A 9,581-nucleotide genomic window follows, 5' to 3' on the forward strand; every position below is an offset into this window, starting at 1 on the left:
ATTTTTACAACCTTTAAAGTTTAAAGTGTGAAATCCACCATAAGTGATCAAACGAAAATGAAAAGTAAGATGAATAAGTTTTACAATTAAAAACGAAGTGCGTTGGGGAAAAGATATCCCACGAATAAACACAAGTCTAACGATAGGTGAGTCTAAGCAAACTATAACTAAGGTCCAAGGTTCAACGTTCTCGTTAGCTCACACGTCTTCCCCATAATCTGCATCACAAACCTGTCATTCATGTAAACATGAACGCCACAGTCAGTGGGGAGTAACTCAGGGTTCTCCCAGCCACAATATGTCAAAATGCACATAAGCAAGAACTTAATTAAACATATTGATCATGCATCATACTTGAATAATATGAACAAGGGAATATAAACGATAATCATAATGAGATAGGCACATTGCATTCTTAATGAGATAGGCACATTGCATTCTTAATGAGATAGGCATGGTACATTATATTAAACATGCATTCAAGGTAACCAAAACATGGATATGAGATTAGGCATCGAATCATATGAAGAAGGTAAACAACGGATCAATTGAATTGAAAATACATGGATGGAAACCAATAGCCATTACTTGAAAACCTCTTAACAACCATAGCACGGGACGTGGCTACTAATGTCACATTCATACTTATGGCTTGCATCTCACCATAAGAATGGATGGGAACATCAATCCGACGATCATATCGCAACTAGAGGCTTGCATCTCACCACTAGTATCCGATAGGACCAAGACTCTCACAAACAATCATAGAAGACGTGCACTCTCGTATATAAGAACACGCCAATGACCGTAACAAGCAATACATTTACAAAGGATTGACTCAAAACAAGACAAACCCCTAGACTCCAACCTCCTGGTAGGACGACGCTCATAATACGGTCCTAGTCTAAATCTGGCCAGACTCTCGGGATGGACGACACCCGATTCGACATACAATCCCAAATCGTATCCAAGACTCGATCCATGACACCTAGCCGTGCCCCAAGGTCGAGTAACCCCAAATCGGAACCATGGTACCTAGCCGTACCCCAAAGTCCGAAGAGGCGGAAGGAGGATAGCTCAACTCGGAAACAATGGCACCTAATCGTGACCCAATGTCCGAGGGCAAATAAATAAGGAATGTCGAGTAGTCACACAATGTAAACCGTCACACTCCGGTCACAAATACGAGTAACAATGATTATATAAACATAACGTAAACAATTCATGTGAAGCATGCATAAGTACAAGAGTATAACAAATATCAAGTACTCCCATGATAAAAGAGTCTCAACACATCATACACAAGCATTAGAACCAAAGTTAAGATGCATACCCAACAAGAAACTCAAAACCCAATCTATAACAACAAGTTTAGTACTCGACTACAACAAGGGTCAACTTCAAACGGTCATAACTTGAGTTCTATACATGATAATGAGGTGAAACCAGTTGGAGGTGATAGCTTATCCTCTTACGGTTCTAACGGTAGGTCATAAGCCTCAAACAAACAAGTAACGAAGAAGTTATGGCCATTTTACGAAAACTGGTCCAGGCTGTGTGCGCAGCCTGCGCCGTGGTGCTGATTTGCACGACACAACAAATTCACCTTCATCCCCAAATCATTTTTTTATCATACCATTACAATCCTAATTCCACCATATATTACCCAAGCAACTTTATACAAGTATTAAGGGTGAAATCAAAGCATAAAAGAGGGATTAAAACACAAGGTTCGATTCAAATTCAAACAATTCCAAACTAACAAATTCGTGACATAATTAAATACAATTATTAAGCATGAATAAGACGGTTTCTTTACTAATTCATCCATGTATACAAAATACTAGAAAATTCTTCAAACCACCAAGAGAGATTCCACACAAAACTCAATCAACAACAAACAAGTAAAAACATGTAAAGAATCTAACTTTAACACACATGTGAACAAACTATAACATGTATGAACACCCAAATTGACATAATGTCGAGTAACTCATCACCGTTACCTTTTTGCTCTTAAATCCACAAAAGACTCGTCTACCTTTCAAGAATCCACTTCCGGGTCAACTAAAACTTCTCCTAAACATAAGAAAACACAAAATAAGACTAAGAATCAAAATTAGAAAAAGGGTACCATGTATAAAACGGCTCGACAGCCCTATATAAGGAGGAAATCGGTGTCTTTCTTACCTAGAAAGATGGAGGGCGATGAGAGGAAGAGATAGACGCGAAAATCACTTGATTCGGATAAGAATTGAGCAAGTTATGGTGTTTTGAAGATTTGTAAGAGGAGAGTATGAAAATGGTGTTTGTGTTTGTGGTGGTGTTGCTGAAATTGTGAGGAAGGAGGAGGGGTTAGGGTTTCCCTCATTATTTTGATGAGGAGGAATGAGTAGTAGGTGAGTCCATTGGTCATACTAGGCCCAATAAGCAAAATTGAGTCGATATACACATGAATTTACGTCTCAAGCCCACTAAAACTCAAGACGGAGAATATTATTATTATTATCATTATTATCCGACCAAAATATTTATTTTGTATAACTTAAGCTTTAAAAATATACTCCCTCCAATTCACTGTTTTCTTCCCTATTTCCTTAAACGGATTATTCAGGTTTTCTTCCCCTTTCTTATTTTGGAAACTTTTTACTCTTATTTTATTCATTCATTTCTCCATTATCAAACCCCACCTAACTTTTACTCTTATTTTATTCATCCCTCTCTCCTCTCACCATACCCCACATAACTCACAATTCCTTATTTAATTCCCAATTATTCATTCCTCTCTCCAATCTACAAACCCCACCATCTTTCTTTATTCATTTTTTAACTCCCTCCTTAATTCTTGTGCCCCAAAACAAAGGGAAGAAAACACTGAATTGGAGGGAGTAATATTTATAAAAATCATGTTTAATAATGAAATTAATTAAATTAAATAATTTAAAATATAAATAAGACCATAGAATGGTTAATTAAATTATAAATGTCAAAATGGAAAATTCGCGGGTGTTACACCATTCCTCATCATCAGTAGACTTATCCTCCTGTATTACTTCAAGCTCCTTGTCTAGATTGAATGCGCGTAACTTCGCAGCCTTGGAACTCTCAGCAATACAGACAGCTGAAGCAATCACTACTACAGATACAGGCTATAACAACGGTCAAAAACCGTTGTTATATAAAAAAGCGGACGTTGTTAAAGCGTCCGTTGTAGAAGGTTTTAACAACGGTTGGTTTACTTAAGGAAACCGTTGTTAAAACTATTAACCACGGTTTTATGTATAAAAACCCGTGGTGGAAAGTGTGACTCAATTTTGGGGGGAAAGTTATAATAACGGGTTTTAATATACAAAACCGTTGTTATAACTAAAGACAACGGGTTGTTTTAAAATAACCGTTGTTGTTTGTTCTTAAAAAATAAAAAAAAAAATTAAATTAAATATTACTAGATGCATGCATAATTACGGCCTGTTAGAATTCCGATGCATGCATTATTACTGACATCACTGTACATATGAACGGATAATATGGAATGAGAAGGGTTAGTAATAGGATTTGAAGCAGCATTATTGAGAGATATGATGATGATTATGGCACAACTTCCTAACATATATATTAATTAAAAAGCAATTAACTCAACCCACACATTGCTTAGTATAAATACATTGCATATCTCAACTAACATTTCCATTATCTCATATATTCATCTCCAAACTCTAACTGCTAAAACAAACTCTACTTAATCTTTCAAATCAAACTCAAAAAACTCCAACAAAATGAATGATTTCATCCTTAAGACTCTTACCATGATCGAGAACAACAACAACTTCATCCGCCGGTTCCTCCATATTGAGGAAAGTTTCAGGAGCTACCTTGCGGAAGCTCGATCCGCACTGAAGCACGCCAAAGAAGATGGCTTGACGGAAAGAAAGCAGCTAGCGATTGCGGCTATATGACGATATAGCAAGCTGGCGAACGGAACCTCCAAATAGCCAAGGAGGAGAGGACGGATACGATAGAGCAGAATAAGATCCTCCATGAAAATATAAGAATTGCATTTTTACATATGTAATTTTTTTTTTTTAATTTATGTATTTATAAATATATATATATATATTAATTATGTTTATCTTACTTCTTCATCTTGCTTCTTCATTGTTTTACTAACTAATTATGCGAACAATACTTAAACAAATAACATAATGGTCGATAAAAACACATACATGCAAAAGAAATAAATAGAAAAAGAAAATAATGACGATGAAACTAATAGTGACGGCGAGATTTACCTGATAAATACAGAACGTAATAGACGATGAAATCACAGTGACGGCGAGAAGATAAAGCGACGATGAGAAAGAGAGAAATAGAGAAATAGAGAAAGAGAGAAAGAGAGTGTGTATGTGTTTTGTGTTTGTTTGTCTGCTGTGTTTGTGTTTGTGTTTGTGTTTGTGTATTAAGGGTTGTGTTTTGTGGCTGCAGCAGACTTCTGTTTGTGTGGTTTATAGTATGGAAGGTATTGACAACGGTTATTAAACAACAACCGTTGTGAAATAAGTTTTAACAACGGTTGTAAAAAACACCCGTTGTTAAATAAGGTTTAACAACGGGTTTCAAAAATAACCGTTGTGATTACTTTTCACTAACTTTGCGCCAATTTTGCGCCAAATTATTAACAACGGTTGTGCATGTGTGACCCGTTGTTAAAACTAATAACAACGGTTTTTATAACAATACCCGTTGTAATTTATTTTAGTAAAATTCGCGCCATACATTCTACAACGTCTATTGTGATTTTCGTGAATAATCGTTGTTAAAGGGGCGTTGTAGTTGCCTGGATTTGTAGTAGTGAATTTCACTCAATTCATTATTATTTGGCGTAATATTATTATTTTGTGATTTAGTAATTGATTTAGTATTATTATGTTTGTGTTTAACTGGAGTGTTACTAGTAGACGTGATCCGTTTGCTTCTCGCCATTGCAGAAAAACAGAAGGATCATGAAGCTTTCTCTCTCTAAGTGTTTCTCTCTGAAAACTCATTTTATTTTAATAAGTTAAATCACACAAATCCATAAAAACCGTTAAAATATACGATATTGGCTCTTAAAAGGCGATTTAGCATAAAATTACGCATGTTCATACATATTATAATGATCCATTTTATTTATGATTGTCATGTTTTTATTTTATGTAATTTTTGAATTATGTAATTTTACTTAGTATGGCCTTAGTTTTTAATTGGTATTACCCGAAATGTATGGGAATATCGATTCGGTTGTAATTATTGTGATCTCATATCACCGTTTTGTAATTTAATAGATTTATTTTTATTTTTATTACAAATGTATAATAGGAAATTATGTAATTTTTATTTATTATTTGTAATTTCCCGGAGTTTCCATGAAGACGGTGTTACCTCGAGATGCGTGCCAAGACCGAAGTTCAAGGGACCAAAGGAGTTGGTTTCCGAATTTGTAATAGTTTATTAGATTTACTTTTTAGGAAGGCCATACTAGACTTTATATTTATGCTTTGCATTTTCTTTATATGTTTGCATGCATCGCTAAATCGCCATAACTAAACATGCATTTTATTTAATCGAGTTTATCGACCGTGTCAATTACAATTATCGTAGTTCACCGCTTTAGTTCACTTAAAACGTGATAGATAATAAATTGACATGACCTCTCGCTAAATTAACAATTGAGACTTAGCCTTACCAAAAATTAGAAACCATGAAAACCTATTTCGTGAGGGAGTGCGCTCGGCCAAACCGGGGTACAAACCTTGTTGCGTAGGGGAAGTGGGTGATAAATGTCTATCCACCGGATTCATGTTGATGAGGGTTGTATCGCTAAAGCATGCCCAAGTTAATGTAGATTTGGATCATGGACACATTTATTCGAAATTTGGGTTGAACTCAACAAAAGTATTCTCGACCATAGCCGGATGTGTTTTGGGCTAAAGATAAATATTAATGTAATTTTATCGACCAAGAGTTCTAAAAGTAGAATCGATTAAACAGTTAATCTATCGAGTTATATTGATGAGGATTGTATCGCCAAAGCGTGCCCAAGTTGATATGAATTTGGGTCTTGGAATCATTTATCAAGTTGGGTAGAGGTCACTAGATAAATGCTATAAAACTTGTTTAAATTAAAATTTACAAGTATTATTATTATTTTAAAAACATTAAGTGTTTTATTCCTTCTATTTTTGTTTTGTAGACCACTTTTATTTCTCATAACAAATGGCCTCACCAAACAACAACGCTCACGCTCTCACTAATGTTCCATGGCTCCGATCCTTCATGGATCATTGTAAACTAGAAAAGAATGGATCAAACTTTTCCGATTGGGATGCCCAACTCAAGCTAGCCGCCCAAGGTGACGATAAGGTTTGTTTCCTTATGGAACCCTCTCCACCCGAACCTAATGCTAGGTCGAGTGCCGCCACTAGGGAAGCATATGAGGCTTACCACAAAGAGTCCGCCGCAATTAAAAATGTGTTAATTTTTGCGATGGAGGCGGATCTCCAAAGGAGAGCCTTCAAAATGGGCACCGTTTATGAAATTTATTCCAAGCTTGTGACAATGTTCTCACAAACACCGAGGATCATCCAATATGAGGCGGCCTCGGCATTCTTTGATCTCGATTTCAAAGAGGGCCAAAAGGTTAGCCCTCACGTGCTCAAATTGTTGGAGCTAGTCGAGACATTGAAAATTCAAAAGGTTGAAATCCCCAAGGAGCTCATTGTTGATAGGATTCTTCACTCCTTATCCAAAGTCAAAGCATATGTACAATTTCGGGTGAATTTCAATATGCAAGACAAGGACGTGTCCCTTGAAGAGTTGCACAAGTTACTTGTGCAAGCCGAAAGAGACATGGGGCTAAATGTTAGCCCACATAAGGATGTGCTTAATATAAGCACTAAGAGCAAGGGGAAGTTCAAGAAGAATGGGAAAAAGAGTAAGAGGCAAGCTCCCATGAACACCAAGGCTAGGACATTTGAAGCTAGCACTTCCAAACCCAAGAAGGGTCCTCTTGATAAATGTCATTATTGTGTGTTGGACATTGGAAGAGGAATTGTTCCAAGTATCTTGGTGACATCAAAGCTGGAAAGATCACTCCAGTAGGTAAATGACTATCCTTTCTTTTATGTTTCTAATTCAATTATGTTATTTTGATACAAAGTTGTGATAATGTATCCCCTTTTTATTGTAAATAGGGCCTCCTCCAAGCAAAGACAAGGGAAAAGAGAAGCAAGCTTAAGAAATCATGAAGGAGCTAGGAGTAGCTACCAATGAAGCTTGGCTTTTATTATTGTCTTTATTTTAATGTTATGAATTTTAGAACTATTTTGATTTCCGTGTTCGACATGGAAATGGTTGATCCTTTTTAAACAATGGTTGTATTTTGGATTTTCGTGACTTGGCTTGCAACCCAAGTCACCCCTTTTATCGTATTTGTTTGTTCTAAAAATTTGTCTTTATATACTTGCACATAGAAACATATGATCATCTACTTAAAGTGATCCAATAGACAATTATAATGATAGGATTCATTATATGTCCACAAGCTTGAGGCTTGTGTATGATCAATTATAAAGTGATGTTGAGTTGATGAACTCTCCTAAAGGAATGTCAATTACCAAGTACACTCATCAAATCTAAAATCTATTAGTCAATCTATGAGATAATCCTCCTTCTACTTCAAAATCATTATTTGTGTCTCATAAGCTATCTTTGAATATCTAGTGTATTTATTCTAAAGATAGAGTGGGAGAAAAATGAAGAGACACAAAGAATACAAAGAATAATTTGTATGCTTGAGTAAATGAGATCTACGAAAGAAAGAATGATTAGTATACCAAAATAGATAGTATACATGAATAGATGAGATCTATGGTCTTGAATAGATGAGATCTACATGACAAAAGAGACCACGTGAAGTAATCAAAAGAATATGTTCTTAAGATAACTACACGAGGAGACCAAAAGAAAGTTCTTGAATGAAAATGACTAAAGAAAAGTCTCAACAAGAGATTTTGCTAGTTTATGACCTAGATATAAATAGAGTTTCAATATTGATATTTACTTAAGAGCCTAAATGAAACAAAGTTGCACCCTTGAATATAAATGAGATTTATGATTAAAAGTTGCAAAGAAAGATATGCCGATGTCTACAAGAGCTAAGTTAATTGTTAACCACTCTAGTGTCATTACTTAACCTCATTATGAAAATGAAATGGTTAAACCTCCTTCCGAAAAGGGTATTTTGAGAAGGACGTGTATTAAATAATGACATTGTTACGCATCATTATAAAAATGAATGAGTTAGAGATTAAAATCTCTTTCCATAAGTTTAAGATTGAAACCTTTTCTTAATAGGTATTTTGAAAAGATATGTTGGGAACATATATGGTTTTATCTGAATAACTTGGCAAAGCAAAATGTATTTCAATTCTTGAAATGTTTCGATTGAGTAGTCAAATACGAAACATGTGGAATTGAGTGGAAGTTTGAAATTATCATGTGAAGACATGAAATTTAGTGGGAGCAATCATCTTGTAAAATTTATAACTCATTACTCATTGAGAATGACGAGCTAGTACTATCTTTCACAAAGAAGTATTTGAGTTTTCAATTCTGGATGAAAATGGACTAAGATGGATCCAATCACATCATGGGATGTTGGATAGGCATTGAGATATGCACATCAAATCAACGAGAAACGTAGGTTATTCATATCGATGAAAATGGAATTACCATAAGTAGTCATGGTCATTCATTGAACCTAAGAATGGTTGATCTCATGATTAAAGATTACTAATGTTTCCGCCATTAGAATAATCATGCACATGTCCTATAATGAATCATATGCTTAAGAGCATGATGAGTCATTGGTAAGCCATATAAGAATCGTCATGAATTCTCGAGGAGAACTAATGAGCTATTCTAGTGTTTGATAGAACACTCTGTTATGTGACAAGAAGTTGCACATATTGAAGTTTCGAAAACGCGTAAGGATTTATGAAAATCCTAAGCTATTTAAGCTAAAAGGATAAATAAGAAGTTTGAAAAGATACTTGGTTATAGTAAGAAGTTACTCAAAACTAGTTTTTTCAAATTTGCTAGGACTTATGAGAAGTGCTAGGCTAATCATCTTGAGAATTGTTGCAAGATCCTACAAAACATATACCTGGTACATTATGAATTGGAAGAACACTTGATTAGTGCAAGTTATGTCGTCCACCATAATTCTTTTGTTATGTGATAAACAACAACAAAGTTCTCTCAAAATAAAGAACCTAAACCTAGTTTGGGAAACTAGATATGTACTTGGTGGGATTCATGCTATGTAAGACAAACATGAGAATAAAGGAAAATGCAATTCAAGAGTTTGAACACATGGACACATGGTGTGTTAAACTCATGTTGCAAATAACTAGTGTTTACACACTTACAATATACATCACAAGGTGGTAATATGGTATTGACTACCCGAATGTGATGTCCACATTTGTCGTTTGAGTTATTATTAATTCACCTTATACTTTGTTACATCCAAACGGGTTGTA

This window comes from Silene latifolia, chromosome 11 (genome assembly GCF_048544455.1).
Source record: "Silene latifolia isolate original U9 population chromosome 11, ASM4854445v1, whole genome shotgun sequence".
Classification (NCBI taxonomy): Eukaryota; Viridiplantae; Streptophyta; class Magnoliopsida; order Caryophyllales; family Caryophyllaceae; genus Silene; species Silene latifolia.